General features: G+C 41.8%; 1 pseudogene; it reads left to right on the top strand.

Annotated features, from left to right (window-relative positions):
* The window catches only part of LOC138568820 (ATP-dependent translocase ABCB1-like), a 185,392-nt pseudogene that overhangs the window by 1,644 nt on the left and 165,842 nt on the right, over positions 1-17,906 (top strand).

Below are 17,906 nucleotides of genomic sequence, written 5' to 3'. Positions count from 1 at the left end.
CTGGGATTTCGTTGGTGTCCTGTTAAGATGCGGTGCTTGGGGGTGTGGTTATCTCCCGTGGTTAGAGACTTGATCTCGGAAAATACGAAATCAGTATGCAGTGGGTTGAGTGTTGATCTTGACAGATGGGGTTTATTGAATCTCTCGCTGTGGGGCAAGGTGAACGCCCTGAAAATGATCTCAGCCCCAAGGATTAATTATGTTCTGGGTATGCTTCCTTTGGTGTTACCATCTTCATTTTGGAAGGATTTGGACAGGATGCTTCAAGAATTTTTGTGGGATAAGAAGCCTCCAAAATTAAAGTTGTGGAAATTACAACTGCCATTAAATGAGGGTGGTTTAGGGGTTCCTAATTTCAGGGCCTACCACTTGGCCTTCATGTCTGATTTTTTGGTTCCGTTCGTGGATGAATTGCAGGATGTGTGGGTGGAGGCTGAGACTAGCTTTGTTGGACCGTTGACTCCGCGGGCGGTCTTGACTTCGGTTTCAAAAAAGAAGTGTGGGAAAGATCCGCTGATTGAGAATTTGAGGAGCGCATGGAAAGGTATTTGTGAATGTTTGGGTGTGGACGCATTTAGAGAACCTGGTGCGTCGTTGTGGTTTAATCCTGCTATTCGGATCAATGGTAATGTGGTTTTTTGGGCGGATTGGTTTTTGGGTGGAGTGCGGTGGGTGGCTGATCTGTTTGAGAATGGTATTTGGATGTCTGCAAGGGAATTGCAGCGACACTTTGACATAGAGAATTTTAAGATCTCAGATTATATGAAGCTGAAACGGGCATTTGGGGTTGTGGACTTTGACAGTAAAATTGATCTGTGTTTGTTTACTAGGAAACCGATTGGGAGTGAAGGTGGCCTGGCCAGTCGAGTCTATAAAGAGATTGTGTCGCACTACAATGGTAATGACTTGCTTAGAGAGAAGTGGGGTAGGAGAATTGGTTCGGATATTTCTGAGGATTCGTGGCACAGGATGTGTGAAAATGTTAAGTTATGTTCTTTGGGGCTCACGGAGAGGTCGAGACAGATAAAGATTCTTAATCGGGTTTTTTGGACACCGGAGAGAATGGTGAGTAGGGGGATGTCGGAGAGCTCGGATTGTTGGAGGTGTATTCATGTGGCAGGTACATTGGAGCACATGCTGTGGGACTGCAGGTTGGTGAGATTGTTCTGGGGTGAGGTTGGTCGGGTGTGCGATGTGGTGATTGAGGGTTTACCTGCTTTGGATTTCAAAATGGTGATATTGGGGGGTGATGAGTCTCTGGAGGATCTTACTCAGAATCAGAAGAAGTGGTTGTTCCGAGGGGCAATGATCGGTAAGAAAATTGTTTTGCGGAACTGGAAGTCGGTAATGACTCTGAATATTGAGACGTGGTTGACTGAAATGCATGACTTGGCGGCTATGGAGAGGACACTTTACAGAAGGGAAGGGAAATTGGTTTTATTTGAGAAAATTTGGGGTAAATTTCTTCAGCTATACTAGACTTGGTGTTGTACTTATGTAAATAGGGGCTGGGGGGAGGTGACTGGGGATGTGGTGAATTAGGCTGGGGGCTATGTGTGGTTATATGCTTCAATGTAATTAGTTGTTTTAAAATAAAATGTATTTGATGGTTTCAAGTACTTTAAATGTCTTATGGAGTGTATTGTAATGTGTATGATTTTATAGTTTTGTAAATAAAGTTTCCAAAAAAAAAAAAAAGAATAACCTCTCTAATAACGTATTCAAATTACTGGAGTCCCATCAGACTCATACCGTAGCCTCAGCTACAAATTCATGTGTCCTGCATCACGCAGAAAATATAGACACTCTATAGAAAATGAAGATGAAGTAACAAAGTTAAGCAACATTTCAGGATCGAAGGGAAGATGCTCGTGCAAAGAAGCACTGAAGAAAATGCAAAGAAGCACTGAAGAAAATGCAAAGTAATTTTACACTTGTACAGATGCAGTAACGCAAGCAGGACAAAGTGATCATAAAGGCTGGCTATGTAGTGAATAGATTGCAGGGATGAGCCAATGTATAAAAATAGGAATGTATAGAACCTGCATGTTCCACAATGCACTTTAGCAAGGCTTTAAATCCCATGATTGGAAAGGATTTCAGTGGCCCTCATTCTGACTCAGGCGTTAAGGGGTTTACGGCGCCGTAAACGGCGCCGATCCTTAACGCCTGATTACAAGGTTCCCTTTGCAGGATGGCTTTTAACGGCTGATGATAGATGTTGGGCTAACTGGGTGGAGAGGCAACACCATGCGAACCCCCAATGCACCTGGGGTTCTAGCCTGCATGCTGCTAGCGTGTGGAATATTCCAGAAGGGTACAAGCGTGACAACCAATTGTAGAGGGTGACGTATCAAAGAACCCTATAGTTTGTGTAACCAATTAATCGCTGTGTATTTTGTGACAATGAAGATTACTTTTCACTTGGGATGCGCTTCGTTGACCCCCTGACTTAGAGACCCAATCACTACCCTCGTCAGTTTGAAATGTATACTAAGATGTTGCTTGTAAACCAACCACAATTCCCCGTAGGTACTTGTAGTTTGCCACTTAGTGTGACGTCAGTGATGACGAATTTTGACTATAAAAGTTATTTTTTTTATGAAATGTATTGAGATTGTTCTTTGCGACATCGGATGATGCCTGTTGTAACTCCCTGTTTTAGATAATTGATATTAAAAAAGAACAAAGTTTTTCCAACTTCCTGAGTCATTTTGATTATTGATGTTTGAGTAACTTCTGCATCCCCATCCACCTCTAAGTATTGCTGCCTCATCTTAAAGTACCCTAGCTGCCTCATCACGAGTTTGGCGATAACCCTTAAATGCGGCAGTAACGCTATTACCGCCGCATTTAAGGGTCCACCAAATCATGGGTTTGGCAGGATTTACCCCCTAGCTGGGGGTAAATCTGTCATGATTTAGCTGATTTTCGGCGCTATTACTGCACGCAAATACCGCCGACGGTAGCAGCGCTGAAAATTCCCCATTGGGCCCAATGGGGAATTCCCAAAAGGTCCAATGGGGATTGGGCAAATACTGTTCCCCCAAACTCGTGATCCAGCGCTAATAGCTCCGGGGGGGTTGGCGGTAATGCTAATAGCCCCGGCGGTATCCCGGCAGTATTACCAATGGGATACTGCCCATCTCGTGATGAGGCCCTATGTATTCAAAAATGTTTTAGGCTCTTTCTAAATATCACTAAATCCTATACACTGTACCAAGGCCTGGTATGTTGTGGAGGAAGATAATTCATCCTTGTAGGGACAGACTAATGCATCTATCTTGTCAGGCTACGGGTTGACAAACTGTGCTTCAGCCCCATATACAAGATAAGTCTGTCCTAGGATATTCTTGTAAGATCTCAGGCAGGGACTTCTATCAGTAATCAGGGATGCTCACCTTTTTACCCCCTCAACATGACCATTTGTAAAAACATTTTTCAATCGATTGAAGGGAAGCAGCTGTGCTTCATCCTGTACAGTAAAAAAAAAAAGGGCCAGTTTGGATTTCTTACCTGAACCTTCAAGGTGAAGGTAAAAATAGGTGGATTTCTGCAAAACGTCTGCCTAAATTCCCATCGCTGGTATTCCAACAGAGTACTACCAATGGTATTTGGTCAAACTCTGAATTGAGTGGACGGTAAATTCAAAGGTATTACCCAAATACTGATGATTTTACTGTTACTGGCCAATTCTGAATGACCCTCTAAGTGTGAGATCATTTTTCATTGTCTTATCCAGAACACTCTTCTCTTATGGGACCAACAAAAGACACTCATGCAAATCAACACCAGATTCAGAGATACAACGTCTCATCAACTCAGATACATCCTTCCATCTATCCATTACACTGTCACAAATACACTCAAACTCATTAACCCAGTCGCAGAAACTGACACACACACACACGCCACCTCATTTGAAAACACACATAAATATATGATTTGCTCTTGCTCCTTCTTCATCACTAGGTCCAAGGCTTATTCCCCTTGCAGTTCTCTATACTTCCGTGAGTTTAAATATTCAGACGACTTTCAAGGAAATTGCAACTTGGGAGCACAAAAAACCCACGTTCCTGCACCATCTTTTGCTCTGCATTATCCTAGTGCAAACCCCATAGACACAATTACCAGCAAGACCCCGACCACGGCTTCTTGTCATGTCTGGCAGAGACCGACTGGCAAATCAAGGGGGTCTACTGTTCAACTGTAACACATTGAAAATCCGGCTCAGATCCCAGCTTTCCAATTCCACCAATTATATTATCCTGGTGGTATATAGTTTTACTATGTTTGGTAAGAGGCATCATTTAAAGGGGTCTCTAAGAAACCACAAACTAACTGAAAATATGTTGCACAAAGGGAATTTAATATCAATAATGTCTACTATCTATACTTGAGAATCTGTGGGATGGGGAGAGGTTGGTATTGAGATTACTTGTTCTGCAAGTTGGGATCGCTGCACTGTGGGCTTGCCCATTGCACCATGAGCCAGAAAAGTAAACTTGTCCCAGGCCAAATGTTGCCATTCCTACCCTGGTTGCAAATTAGGTAACAGATTGATTTGGCTCGGGGTATTTGATTCTTGGATTGAACAGTTTCAATATAATCAGGGTGCATTTTGTCGAGTTGAGTGGGTTAACTAGCACCTACCTTATATACTGTCTTTCTACAAGCATGAGGAATTTAACATCCAATCGTGACACGCACATTACACTATTGTCTCAATTATTTACAAATACATTAGCAAACGTAAAACTATGCAATGCATAACGATCACAATTCAACCAATGAATTATGTGTCGATTAATGATACACTGATGGTGTGTGTTACTTACCACTGTGGCTTCAGTGGGCCTCATTACAAGTTTGGAGGTATTAGCTGTGATAATACTGACACACTGAGCGTGGTGTTATAGCAGTAATTTACTGGCTATTTTAAGATTCTTATTGTTCCACATTGGAGAAACCCAGAGGAATTCAATGGGGCCAAGCAGAATGACATTATGCTGTTATTGTGCCTAGATCATTGCAGACACTTTTAATGGAGGTACTGCTTCTTTCCTAAAACACTCTCTTTTATTTTATTGGTTGCTGACCCCATAATACAGCCAAGTGGTACAACTGGAGATGTTCAGAAATGTTGCCTGTTTTACCACAACTTCATCACTTATGGGGCTTAATATGTTTAACTCGGCTCATGATGTTATAATAGAAATAATGTTATTACACTATCCACATAATCAATCATATTAAAAAATGTGAACCGTTCACAGTTCAGGGTAGTTCAATAGTAAAAAAGTGTTGTTTCAAATGTAAAGAACACACACATACTTATTGGCAAACGAAGAGTGAAGAGGACCGGTGTAGTGCGGGCACAATGTTTGTTTAACGGAAGGTATGTAATGGGTTAAGGACACAATAGGGTGGGTACCATCGCCAATGATGCCTCTATTCCATAAATGAATTACAACAAAAACCCATAAACATTCCCTCTACTATTTCCAAAGAAATCACTGCCAGATACATTTGAATGCAACATCACTACAGTATGTAATTTCCAGAATGTTAATTGTGAAACGTTTTGACCGAGGTGTAACCATGTACCTGACCATTTTACCAGTCATTAACATCTGACCTTAAATCCAATATCACTGTTTAAATCAAAATTACATATTGAATGGTACTGTTTGTCATGAAGTATGCCGGGAGGCCAGATATAGCAGAAGAAATATGAAATGTAAGAAGGAGAATGTTATTGGTAAAGATGAATCGACTCTTAAGGATATGAACTTATTTCGGTTGATAGTTAAAAATAGCATACATCTTATGTGTCCCTTATTAAACAAATAATGCAGCATTCTAGAAATAAGCATCTTTGAAAGTGGCTAAAAAAAAGGTAATCTCTGTGAAGAAGCACTTCGAAAACACTGTGATGAAAACCAGAAGCATGTTAAAAAGGTGAACTTGGGGGAACTACAGGAGGGCATTCCTTAATTGGCCAAATTGATTTCACTTACTGGTTCAATGTCTTTATTTGCCTATTTATTACAATGCCATTTCATTTCGTTTCTTTGCAGCTAATATCACTCTGTCCTCAAATTCCACCCGTGGACAGATTCCAGGTATTGACATAGAAGCTGAAATGACAAAGTAAGCAAAACTCATTGTGCGGCTATGTTTCACCAAATGCACTTAGGGAATGAATTGTGTTTTTGATGCCACCCTAAGGAAAGTTCTAGGTTGTGAGCTGCTAGAACAATGCAAACACATATATCATCTTCTGGAAGCAGTGACAGATGGTGATTTGTGTCCACTGCAGGGGCCTTAATTTGTGTTTACAATGGCTTTGTATGGTGTGGTTTACAGCACAATGTTTAGATCTTGTAGAGTAATGCATGAACACATTCTAATGTTTCTATGTTATGTCATCGTGTTTTGCCGCAGAATTTTAGCAGAAAAACCTTTTCTAAATTTCTTTTTAATTATTTTTTGGAGGGTTTCCTCCAAAAGCCCCCTGTCATTTACCTATTTTTTTATTCCTGTCCCCCCCATCCCTTTATATGCCCTTGCCCAACTTCCCAAAAACAAGTGAAACAATAGAAGCCATCAGTGGCCCTGTAAAGCACATGTTTATTGATGCCTGTGCCCACACTATGATAGCACTGCACAATACACTTTGTGATGCCCTTCATATGCCCGCAATGTGTCAGTATTTCGACAGTAAGAAGAGATCTCCATGCTGATTATGCCACATCTGACCAACTATTGCCAATGTAATAGCACACCAAGGTAGAGGTGTCAATATATGTTTGGATTGCAGATGTAAAACATGTCTATGCTGGCTGTGCACATGATAAGCAAGTTTGCCACAGTAAAAATATGTTTCTGCTGCTTGTGCCCAGTACGCATATATGCCAGTAATTCCATACAAAACATTTCAGTGGTGCATGGCAGACTATCCCTGGTCAGACACCCACATAATTGTGCATGGGTTTGACTGGTGAGGGGGACCTGCTGCGCACCATGGAAACACCACAAATGATCAGTCACTCACCCACACTCATTCAAAATCCTTCAAATGCACACCCCAAACCTCTTTACTTCATATATGATCTGTGATGATGGATTGAATAAACACACCAGAGTTTTAAGTATGCACCAGAGTTGTAAGTATGAAGGACAAACAATTTGTATTAACGTTATATAAAAATGTTGGAATGCTGCCTAAAGGGCCTATGTGAATCAAACAAGAAATAAGGGTTATTCTACTGAAGGTTATAGGATAGGTCACTTCAAGGCGTCTCATTCTTCTAACTGGGGGCGTAGGAATTGTCAGAGGGTCCTCTAATCTATGATACAGTCTGAGAGATCCAGTGTTGTGTACACTTCTTGATTTAAATGTATTCTCAACTTGCTTCTTGCCGTTTTAAACCCTGGAGATAAAGAGCTCTGGTAGCTTCTTGCCAATCTCAAGTTTAGGAATACATAACTAATTCACTCCATCTCAAGCCCATTTTTTCTTCGTTGTGAATCCTGCTCTGTTACCAACGTCAGAGTTCTATGGTCTTTTATAGTACTCTTAAGTATTTTAATTATACAGTATGGGTTTGATAAGTAATTCTCCGCTTTCACATTATTCCTAGGGTGTGATTGTTTATTCCCAGTTTTGCTTGTTCAGTCCATGTGCTTTCTCCTTTAAGTGAGTTATGACAACCATCTTATCATTAATTGTTGACGATTGAGCCATTTTGCAGTACGGTGAGAGAGCAACAAAGACCTCACAGCTTCACAACATGGGACAGTGCCTCCGTGATGCTGGTCTGTAGCATCCCAAGAGATTAGCGAGTGTGTTTGTCTCTGGTGCGCCAACTGACAGATGTATGATACATTTATATTTAAAGGCAAAGGTGTATAAAACCCTTGTACTCACAAGCACCATCGCATTGTACAGTACATCTGTGCTTTATCCAGTGTCACTAAGAAACTATGGTTATGTAGGATACCTTTAATGTACAGGATATGTCAAAGGCGTTGGAGCAGAGCACAGATTTACAAATGAATCTATCCACTCAGAACGGTTGAATATTTAAACCCAGGTGCCAGGTGTGTGTGACATAAGAAAATCAAATAATGGGGCGAATTGTGCCTGACAAATATTTAGGTATAAATATAACTGGCAGTCACGTGATCTGAAGGGGGAATTTAATTAAAAATATAGATTGTTTTTGTGCTGGCATAGACTTTTTTTGTTTGCGTTTTCCTACAAATTAGCACATGTTTTAAATAAATATAGGAATGTTGTTACAGACGAACTGCTGCAAAATAACGAAAACCTTTTATTTCATCCGGCAGATTTGCATACCACTTCACTGGCATTGGCTTTGCTGTGGTTACATTAAGTTTCTTTCAAGTAGGGACAGTTTTGGTGGCTGCCACAAGACATACAGCAAGAATCCGCCACAAGTTTTTTCTATGCAGTACTTCACCAGGAAATGTCATGTTTTGACGTCAATCAGTTTGGAACACTGAACACACGATTAACAGTGTGAGAACATAACGAAATCCTTTTTTTGTGGGATATTGACTGCATCTGAATTGACTCCTAATTGGTTGTATTATGCTTTTCTGTCTTTGATCTCATCATCCCCTCATTGAAACATGTATATTCATGTTCAATTAAACATATTTTGCTTGCTTGTCCTTCATGTGGGATACGTTTTTCTTATCCTCTGTTATCCCACGCCATGTCATCGAATTTGTTGTTAACACATCCTGCACTGCACTGCCTGTTGAAGTGTCACAAATCCAGCAGCGATAAGGCTGGTACAAGTGTAATTTGTGGAAAATTAAAGTTGTCAAGGCCTTTGGGAAAAGATGATTGAAGGAAGTATCTGTGCACGCAAGAGAGGATGGTTCAAAAGATCATAGGGCTGGAACATATCTGTAGACAAAGCGAACAAAACTGATTTTTGGAAGGATTACATGATCTGCGTGGAGACAGTGAAGGGGTGGTTATATTGAAGTAGAATTGCTGAGGGGCAGTACCAAAGAGACATTAAAATTATACCTCCACCTGGACCACTATCGAATACAGACTTTACAAGAATGCTGTGACCATCGTATCCTTTTTGATTTTAGACCCCCATTGATGTAGGTGGGGGGATTTGGACTTCATTCCAGCTTGTATTCGGGAAGGTCCACCTAAACCATAAACCTCCCCACTACAGTGGCACAAGGCCTGAATTACATCTAGAGATATCTCTTGAAGAGCAGCCTGAGATGAAAGAAGCCTTTTTTGCTTACAGCGTATTTGGATATTCACTCATGTAATTGTATCAAGGAAGAACCTAGGATTCTGCTAGCCCAACTTTAGGTGACCCAGTGACTGAACAAGAAGTGCAAAGGGGCACAGCACTTAGGCACGTGGTGAGGACATGGCACTTATTTCCCGTCTTCACCCTTTTTACAATAAGGGAGCCAATCTTTGCCCATTCTTGTATGAGCCCTAGCCTAAAGCTTAAAAGATGGCTCTGAAGCCTTCTAGCCCATGGGCATTGAGGTAGATGCCTCATTAGTATACAGGTAGCGGATGAACAAAGGTCCTGGACTGCTTTGGTGCAGGGGAGTGTGTAATTACTGAAAAGAAGGGTTGAAAGATGGTAGTTCTACAATTCTCTGTAGAAAAGGGCACTAGCACTTGAGATAAATGTGTCCCGTTGAACTTCCTCCCTTTCTCATGGAAAGTGACCAAGCCATTACAGTGATAAGACTGAGGCTTCAGTTACCACTATAAGATTGGCAACCCTTATGCATGGCTACACATTGATCGGTAGTACTACAAGATAAAGATACAACATAAGGCCAGGAGGATAGCTCAGGGACAACGTGCTTATCTTGGAAACAAGACAAAGCAGCGCAACACAGGTCTACGGTAATTAGAGCATTACAAAAGATGTATTAATGAATACAATTATATTAAAGCTCAGAGTTTCACCATCACTCTCTACATCGGTGGACTCCTGAGCACCCCCTCATTTATTTGCATCGGCTCTCACTCCCCTGTTGTGGTCCTCCTTGCCAGCTGTCAATAGCATCTCTCTGCATTTGTCACATGTCTCCGGTACTTGGTCTTCCACCTTCCGCTGCATGCCACAATTCTGCACCCAGCACGCCCTGGCAGTGCGCTAAGCAAATTCTTCCTATTTTTGTTTCTAGTGCTCTTGCTCAGCCTATTTGCCTGCGTAAATCAGCGTTACTCCTACTTTCTTCCATTAGTACATTGGACACTCCACTCCAGATTGTTCTGGAGTAGCCATAGCTAAAATCCTCCTCATACTCAGGTTATAGAAAAGGATGTAGTATTTGTTGTTCTTAATTGGTCTCTTTGCAGAATTTCAATGTTGCTGGGATTGCTAGACTTACCATCGCTCCTCACCCCCATTTTCCGTCCACTCGAAACACAAAGGTGAGCCACTCATGCCAATTCTTTGAAACTAATCCTGAGAGCCCGTTCCATTTTTGAATGAAATACTTTGGCCTTGCTTCATAGCCATTTTCTGAAGGGAATGCAAACTTGTTAAGTGTTCCTTTCCAGAATTAGGAAGATGTTCTTCTTTATTATCAAGTGATCTCTGTCAGGCACTTGCCTGTTGCCTACAACGGGCTACCTGGCACTTCCCCCTATGTGGACTCTCCTACCACTTTCCCCTTCCTTTCTCCTTCTCTCTATCTCTGCACTTGCACGTTCTGAATGCTCATAAGGCCTGGTAGGACCACCTCTTTCCTGTGCACCAGTTCCATTTCTATTTGCCTTTTGCTCCCATGTTCCCTCCCTGTTTGCCCTGTGGGCGCTTTGAAACCCAATTTCTTGTTGTATAAGCGCCTTACATAAGCAAAGCAAAATAAAATATAAATAACTAAAATATTGGTCCTTGCCATTTGAATTTGAAATATTAAGTGGGGCTCACTTCAAAGATTGATGTATGGTAAATTGGTTCTATGTGTAATTACCGCATTTTAAAAGCTGAACACAAAAAAGACAGATTATTTTCAGCCGTTTTTGTGTCGGCTTTAACAAGCGGAAATATCACTTTATGTGACCCTCTGCCCCTTGCAAGATGATCCCCACCACACCTTCACCCTCTCCCACCAGTTTGTTTGTTTGTTTGTTTGTTTATTTGATAATGCGCTCCAAGCCCTTGGGCAGCTGGGCGCAACAATACAGTACAATACAAGTAGACTCGAAACTTAGTTACAGTGCCTGACACAGGCTATTACAAAACAGAGATAACTTACAACAAATGATACAAGTGATACAGTACATATAGGATCAAGATGGGTAAGCGTAGAAGAATACCGTCTTAACATATGTATAGCATGATCAGCTAGATAAGGGTGAATATCGTTACATATCATTGTTGTCCACCCATTTGAGAGCGTTACATCTAAATCTAGTGTAGGGTAATGGGCGTCTGAGGTCAGGTGGGAGTATGTTCCATGATTGTGCAGCTCTAACAGGGAAGCTAGATCCACCCGCTGTGCTAAGTTTGAATCTCGGGACTTCAAGTAAGAAGGTCTTGGCAGATCTCATCAGTCGGTTTGAGGGTCTCTAGTTGATTCTTTCAGCTAGGTAGGGGGTGCTTGATTGTTGAGGCATTTGGATGTGAGAGAAATAGTTTTAAGGAAGATTCTGTCCTTTATCTTTAGCCAGTGGGCCTCAGTCCGGTGTTTGGAGATATGCTCTCTACGTGGGATATTCAAAGCTGCTCTTAGGACATTATTTTGTCATCTCTGGAGTTTGTCAATGACTGACTTATTTGCACCTGAGTATAGGGTGTTGCAATAGTCCAGTCTGGACATGACAAGGGCATTGGCCAAGGTGAGGCAGCTGGCACTGGACAGGAATGGTCTGGCAGCACGGATGAGTTTACACGTGTAAGTGGTTGTAGAGGCGAGGGAGTTCACTTGCTTTTTAAGGGTGAGAGCTGAGTCGAGGTAAAAACCTAGAGTTTTAACCTCTCGCATAACCTTAATAGTATTATTGTCGATGTTAAATGAGGCATAGTCCGGGGTGAGTTTAGTTAGGTTAAGGTCTGATCCGAGGAGCAGGATTTCAGTTCTATCGTCGTTCAGGCATCCATGCCTGAATGAGGATGTATATTTTATTCACCATAGCCAGGTGCACTTCATAGTTGCCAGAAAGGGGTATGAGGATCTGGGTGTCATCTGCATAATTTGTGTAGGTGACACCCAGTCTGTCCAACTTGTCGAACAATGGCTTGGTGAAAATGTTGTACATAGTGTGGGACTCCACATGTAATTTGGATGGGATCGGCACAGGTAGAGGTGGAAAAGACTCTCATGGTCCGGTTGGCTAGAAAGGATTGGACCCATGCTATAGCTTCCCCTGTGAAATTGGCAGCGAGCTTGAGGTGGTTGCATAAAACTGCATGATCCATCAAATCAAAAGCCGTGGACAAGTCCAATAGGAGTAGCAGCGCTGTTTTCCCACTATCCTTGGATTCCTCAATTTTAGTTTTAAGATCTATCAAGGCTGTTTCAGTGCCATGGAGAGGGTGGATGCCCGATTGGCGCGAGCCTAGCAGATGGTTAGCTTCTAAGTAATCTTGAATTTGGAGATAGGCTACTCTATCGATGATTTTTAGTAGGAAAGGTTCAGTGGTGATAGGCCTATAATTAGTTGGGATGGATGGATCAAGGGGGAGGATCCAGGATTCTTTTAGGTTAGCTGGCACTGTGTTGGATTTGAAAGAGGAGTTAATGAGCTTCGAGATAAACGGGGCTAAATCTCTGGCTGCGTCCTGTATTATTTGAGCTGGGCAACTGTCACCCTTACAGTTGGAAGGCTTCAGTGAGAGGATAACCTTTTCAGTGTCGATGATGGAGATAGGTTTGAAGCTAAAAGGGGGGATAGTATTAGGTTCAGTCACTAGAGGTGTTTGTTGATCAGTAGGAGAGAGGGCGTCCTTTTTATTAGTTATTTTATGCTGGAGGGTGGAAATTTTATTCGATAGGGCGTTCTGTATGTTAGTGCACCATATCTTGTCCTTGGGGACCGTGTCAGTTGGTTGGATGGGGGATTCCATTTCCCGGAGGATGGCAAAAAGTTCCTTGGTATTAGATTTGGCATTAGTAATTCTGTCATTGAGTACATTCTTTTTGTATTGATAATTTCTGTCTTGTAATATTTGGTGAATTGGGTTAAGTTAACTTTGTTGTCGTCAGTAGGCGAATTGCGCCAGATAGTTTGGAGTTTTCGTTTCTGCTTTCGAAGGTCCTTAAGTTGGGGTGTGAAGCTTTCTAAGGTCCTTAAATTGGGGTGTGAACCAAGCATTAAGGTGGGCTTCTTGTTTAGCTTTGCGTAGTTTGGGTGGTGCAATAGTATCTAGTGCATGAGACATAGCTTTATTAAAGGTGTCTACTAGGGTGTCTTGTTCTCCACGCCATTGATAGTAGTCAGGAAGAGGGGGATGAGTTTTTCTGTAGTAATGTCTTTTTTACTTCTGGTGGGGAGTGGTGGTATCATTTTGATAATTTTAGGGCTGAGGAGGTCAAGTGTGGCAGTGAAATGTATTAGATAGTGGTCGGTCCATGGTTGAGGGATGATGTCAGAAATGACTATGTTGCAGTTAAGTTCAGATACCCAGTCAAGGGTTCTACCTTTAACATGTGTGGGGGTGAGGACTTTTTGGGTAAGGCCGTGGTCATTTAGGATAGCTCTTATAGAGAGGGCATTTTTATTATCTGGCTCATTGAAGCCAATGTTAAAGTCGGCCAGCAACAGCGTTTGCGAGTGATTTTGGGTATCGTTAGCTATGAGGGTGGTAAGGTCATCTTCGAAGTTTCCCAAGGGACCTTGGGGCCTATAGATCAAGTGAATAGTTAGCGTGCGGTTATTAGAGAGTTGCAATTTTGCTGAGAGTACTTCGCAGGAAGCACACGGAGGTGAGGTGGTGAGTCTGATAGGCAAAAGGGAGTTTTAGCGATGATGGCTAGGCCACCACCTTTAGCATTGGGTCTATCTACTGTGTGGATCTGGTAATTGTCAGGTACGGCTAGCATCAGGGAGGGTCCTGCTGCCTCGTGGAGCCAAGTTTGTTACGGCAAGGAGGTCGATGCTGCTGTTGTTTAGTATGTCAGCAATTTCAGTTGCATGGCTACCATGGATATGGCATTGATAAGGGATACAGTAAGTGATAAAGTCTTCTTAGGAATAGGATAGCTTGCAGATTTATCTGTGTGCTTGTTTCGACTCGGTTGTTTCTTTTTATGAAAGTGATTGGGATTCGGGGTCGGAGTTGAGGGTTTCGTGGCTTGAGTTTGCTTATCCAAGTGCGTCTGTATAGTTGGAGATCTAACAGTATTGTTTGCGCTGTTTCTTTTGGGTTCATAAATGCAAGGTAGTCTTGCCCTAAGTCTCAGGTTTCTGTCTGTGGGGGGGCTAGTGCTGTAGGTAACAAAGGCCATGATTGTAGTTAGGAGGGTGAGGGAGGTCAGGTTTCTACACATGGTAGTTAGAGTAGTTAAATGGTTCAAGTTACTTCCCTTACTCCGCTAGGATGTCTGGCTAGGGTGTTGCAATATATATTGCGAGTGGCTAGTTATAGCCAGGGGTTCATCTAGTGATATGGATCATGATATTCAAGAATCACAATATGAACTAGAATGCATGACTTAGAGTAGTTAGCAACGTGCAAGGCAGGCGACCTAAGGGTCTTAAATAGGTAACAGGATGCAGTGGCAAGCTACCAAGAGGTCTCGAATAGGTCACAGGGTGCAATGGTAGGCGACCAAAAGGGTCTCAAAAAGGTCACAGGGTACAGTTGTAGCAATGCGACAGTCTAGGCAGTACTGGGTGAATGAGTGGGCACATTCATAGCAGAGGTACAAAAGGCAAAGCAGATACCAGGCTTGCAGCAAATTTGGGCATATCAGGCAAAGAGCAATGCAACATACATGGGGCACCAATCAGTAGTGAGGCACAGCAGGTTAGGTTATGCAAGTACACTACACTTACATCAAGTAAGGAGCAGTGCAGAGTACTCAAGGCACCATTCAAAAGTGTGGCACGTCAAACAGGCATTGCACTTCGAGCATTATCAGGCAGAAGAGAGATGTAGCATACATGTGGAGCAGATCAGAATATGTGCGCAGCAGGTTTGGATAATGCAGGAGGTAGGCAGACTAACTCAAGAATCGCGCACATTAGTCTGAGGCAGGCGCAATAAGGTGGAATAAACCCACAATACTCTCTTTTCCAAACCTACCACCCCCTTCCAAGCACAACACTCACTCATTACACACAAACACACACTCACACACACACACACTGACATACACTTACCATACACTCCTGCGCTGTCTATCCCAGATCTTGCTGTGCCTGTCAGCCCCTGCATGCACTCGTTTGCATTGCAGGGGCTCACGGTTCGATTTAGAAACACCGCTCTGTGCAGTGACAGAGCAGTCTTTGTAAATCGATCTTTTTTTTGGTATTGTGAAAACTGTAATTTCACTTAATAACGGTAAAATAAGTGCAAAAACAAGGCGTCAAATGCTTGTGTCAACCATTACCATTTATTTGTTCGTTCCGGGTCATTTTAAAAATGATTTTCATGTGAAGTAAGAGATAGGAGGGAAAATATCATTCCTGCGTTTCATTCCTGCAACATCTACAAAAGTAACTTGTTTAAGCCTGTGGAGCTTTTCAAAACAAATGGATTCCTAGGGAATGAGCCTGCATTTAGCCTCTGCAAATGCCATCTTTAAATCGTAATTGACAGACAGCATCTCAATTTCACAAACTGGAGAATAAAACGTAATTTTACATTGTTATGCTCTTCTATTTTCGACTCTATTTTGTGAATGCAGGAACCTAACAGCACGTAAGTGATAACTTTGGTGGCCTCCTGCAATTACCAAAATGAGCCCTTTTGTTTGCTAGATGACCTGCCTGCTTGAAGGCTATTGCCTTTATGCCAAGTATCCAGTTTAATTTAGCACTTTAAAGCAATGCAGCAGTTGTGGTTAGTACACAGACTCAATCATGGTTTTAAGCACTACATGCATGTTTATTTCGTGTTAGTACTCAAATAGATAAATGTTGGGTGATTTACTGGTCACAAGTTACACAACACTAAACAGCATATTTTCAAATATCTTCCACTATGTTGCTAAAAAATTTAAGAAAAACTACGTAAATCCTTAAGTCTACATGTTTTGAAGAGAACTGAACAGTGTGTGTGCAGTTTCTCATTTAGTCTCTGGCAGGTCGTGTGCATCCCTATTGTCACTTATCGAATCAATGTTCATCTAGGATTCACAATCCAATAGCAGTTAGAAGCTCTCACCTGGGAATACTCAGCAGAACTGCTGTGCCTAAAGTTGCCAACATTAACCCTTTTAGTTTCCTGTACTCAACAAACCGTGCCTTCCAGAATTGACTGTTCCAGGGGAGGTACTATGTTGTTCAACTGGGGTTTCATTATGAAAGATACACTGATATTGCATGGCCTTTATGTAGATGAGGGCAAGTTCTTTAGAAGAGCACCATGTAAAGAAGTTCTACAAACCATAAACCTGTGTATGTTTGGGTGCTAAATCGCCATTAAGGTATTTTGTTAATTTATTGGATGATTACTGACTCAGTGTAACTCTTTGGCGTTGAGAATCGTCTTAATAGCTTCATTCTTTGTCTCACATTTCAGTGACATCAATACTATCCATGAAGGTCTCGGTGACAAAATCAGCATTTTTGTCCAATATTTTTCTACCTGTGTGACTGGGATCATCATTGGATTTGTCAAAGGCTGGAAACTGTCCTTGTTATTTTATGTGTCAGCCCACTCCTTGCGTTGTCTGCTGCGATTTGGTCAAAGGTAGGTTAAGACCAATGCATTGTGAAAGACCACGTTTCTTGAAATTGACAACACTCACATTGACATTGGGCAAGCCAGGTATCAGTCATCAGCTTTTCTCATCAGGACAAATGGTGTAAGATTAAGCACATTTGAATAAGTTCAAATGTTTGTGTTCTGGGTAGAAAAAAAGCTAAAACCCTTCAGGGATGTGCTTTTGTTAATATCATACTTACATTTTCAGATCGTACAGAGAAAATTGCACCTGTAGCAATGCTCAGAGGGCCTCAATAAGAGTTTACTGGTAATTCTCTGGAATTACCTCAAACTCATTTATTGTTACCACTATTTGGTCACGTGGCATTGCTATGGGATTCCGAGTGGTGGCATGGCAATGTAATTCCCCATGTATGGAGTTTATAGGACTCCAGTGTGATTTTTGTTGGATTCACTCTGAGTGGTAATAACATTCAGTACATCTGCAAGAGTTTTGTCCTTAAAGTGGAGGATCTCCTGAAATGCAAGGTCAAACACAGAATTCAGTAGGCCTGTAAATGCATCGGTAATTCTGTCACCACCAAAACAAGTCTGCAATAACGCACTTACCTCCACATTTTTACCTCTCCACTGTACTACAAATGATGCTGATAGAAGTCAATGTAAGGAAATAACGGCATTTGGAACTGTATCACATCTGCATTAAACTAAGAATACTGAGGTTCATGCATTCGCTCAGCATTTACTATATTCTGCAGAATCATCATCCATTTCATCCATTAATGGAATGTTTGAAATGCAGTGGATGCATTATTACATAATTAACAATGTAAATTAAAAGACGACATATTCTATAGCGCGTTGTTCTATGTTGAGTAACTTTTGCACAACACACTTAGCAGTGTCTAGTCCCTTGAATTCAGTAGCATTTGTTTGTGTGTATCATGCCATCAACCCTGCATTCATTAATCTCAGAACAGGGCGAGTAACAGCTCGCTAGCCTGAACCTTAGGTATGTCCAAGTGTAAC

Source organism: Ambystoma mexicanum, chromosome 2q, assembly GCF_040938575.1.
Source record: "Ambystoma mexicanum isolate Mex_15411 chromosome 2q, UKY_AmexF1_1, whole genome shotgun sequence".
NCBI classification, from domain to species: Eukaryota; Metazoa; Chordata; class Amphibia; order Caudata; family Ambystomatidae; genus Ambystoma; species Ambystoma mexicanum.
This window is presented reverse-complemented; position numbering and strand designations above follow the sequence as displayed.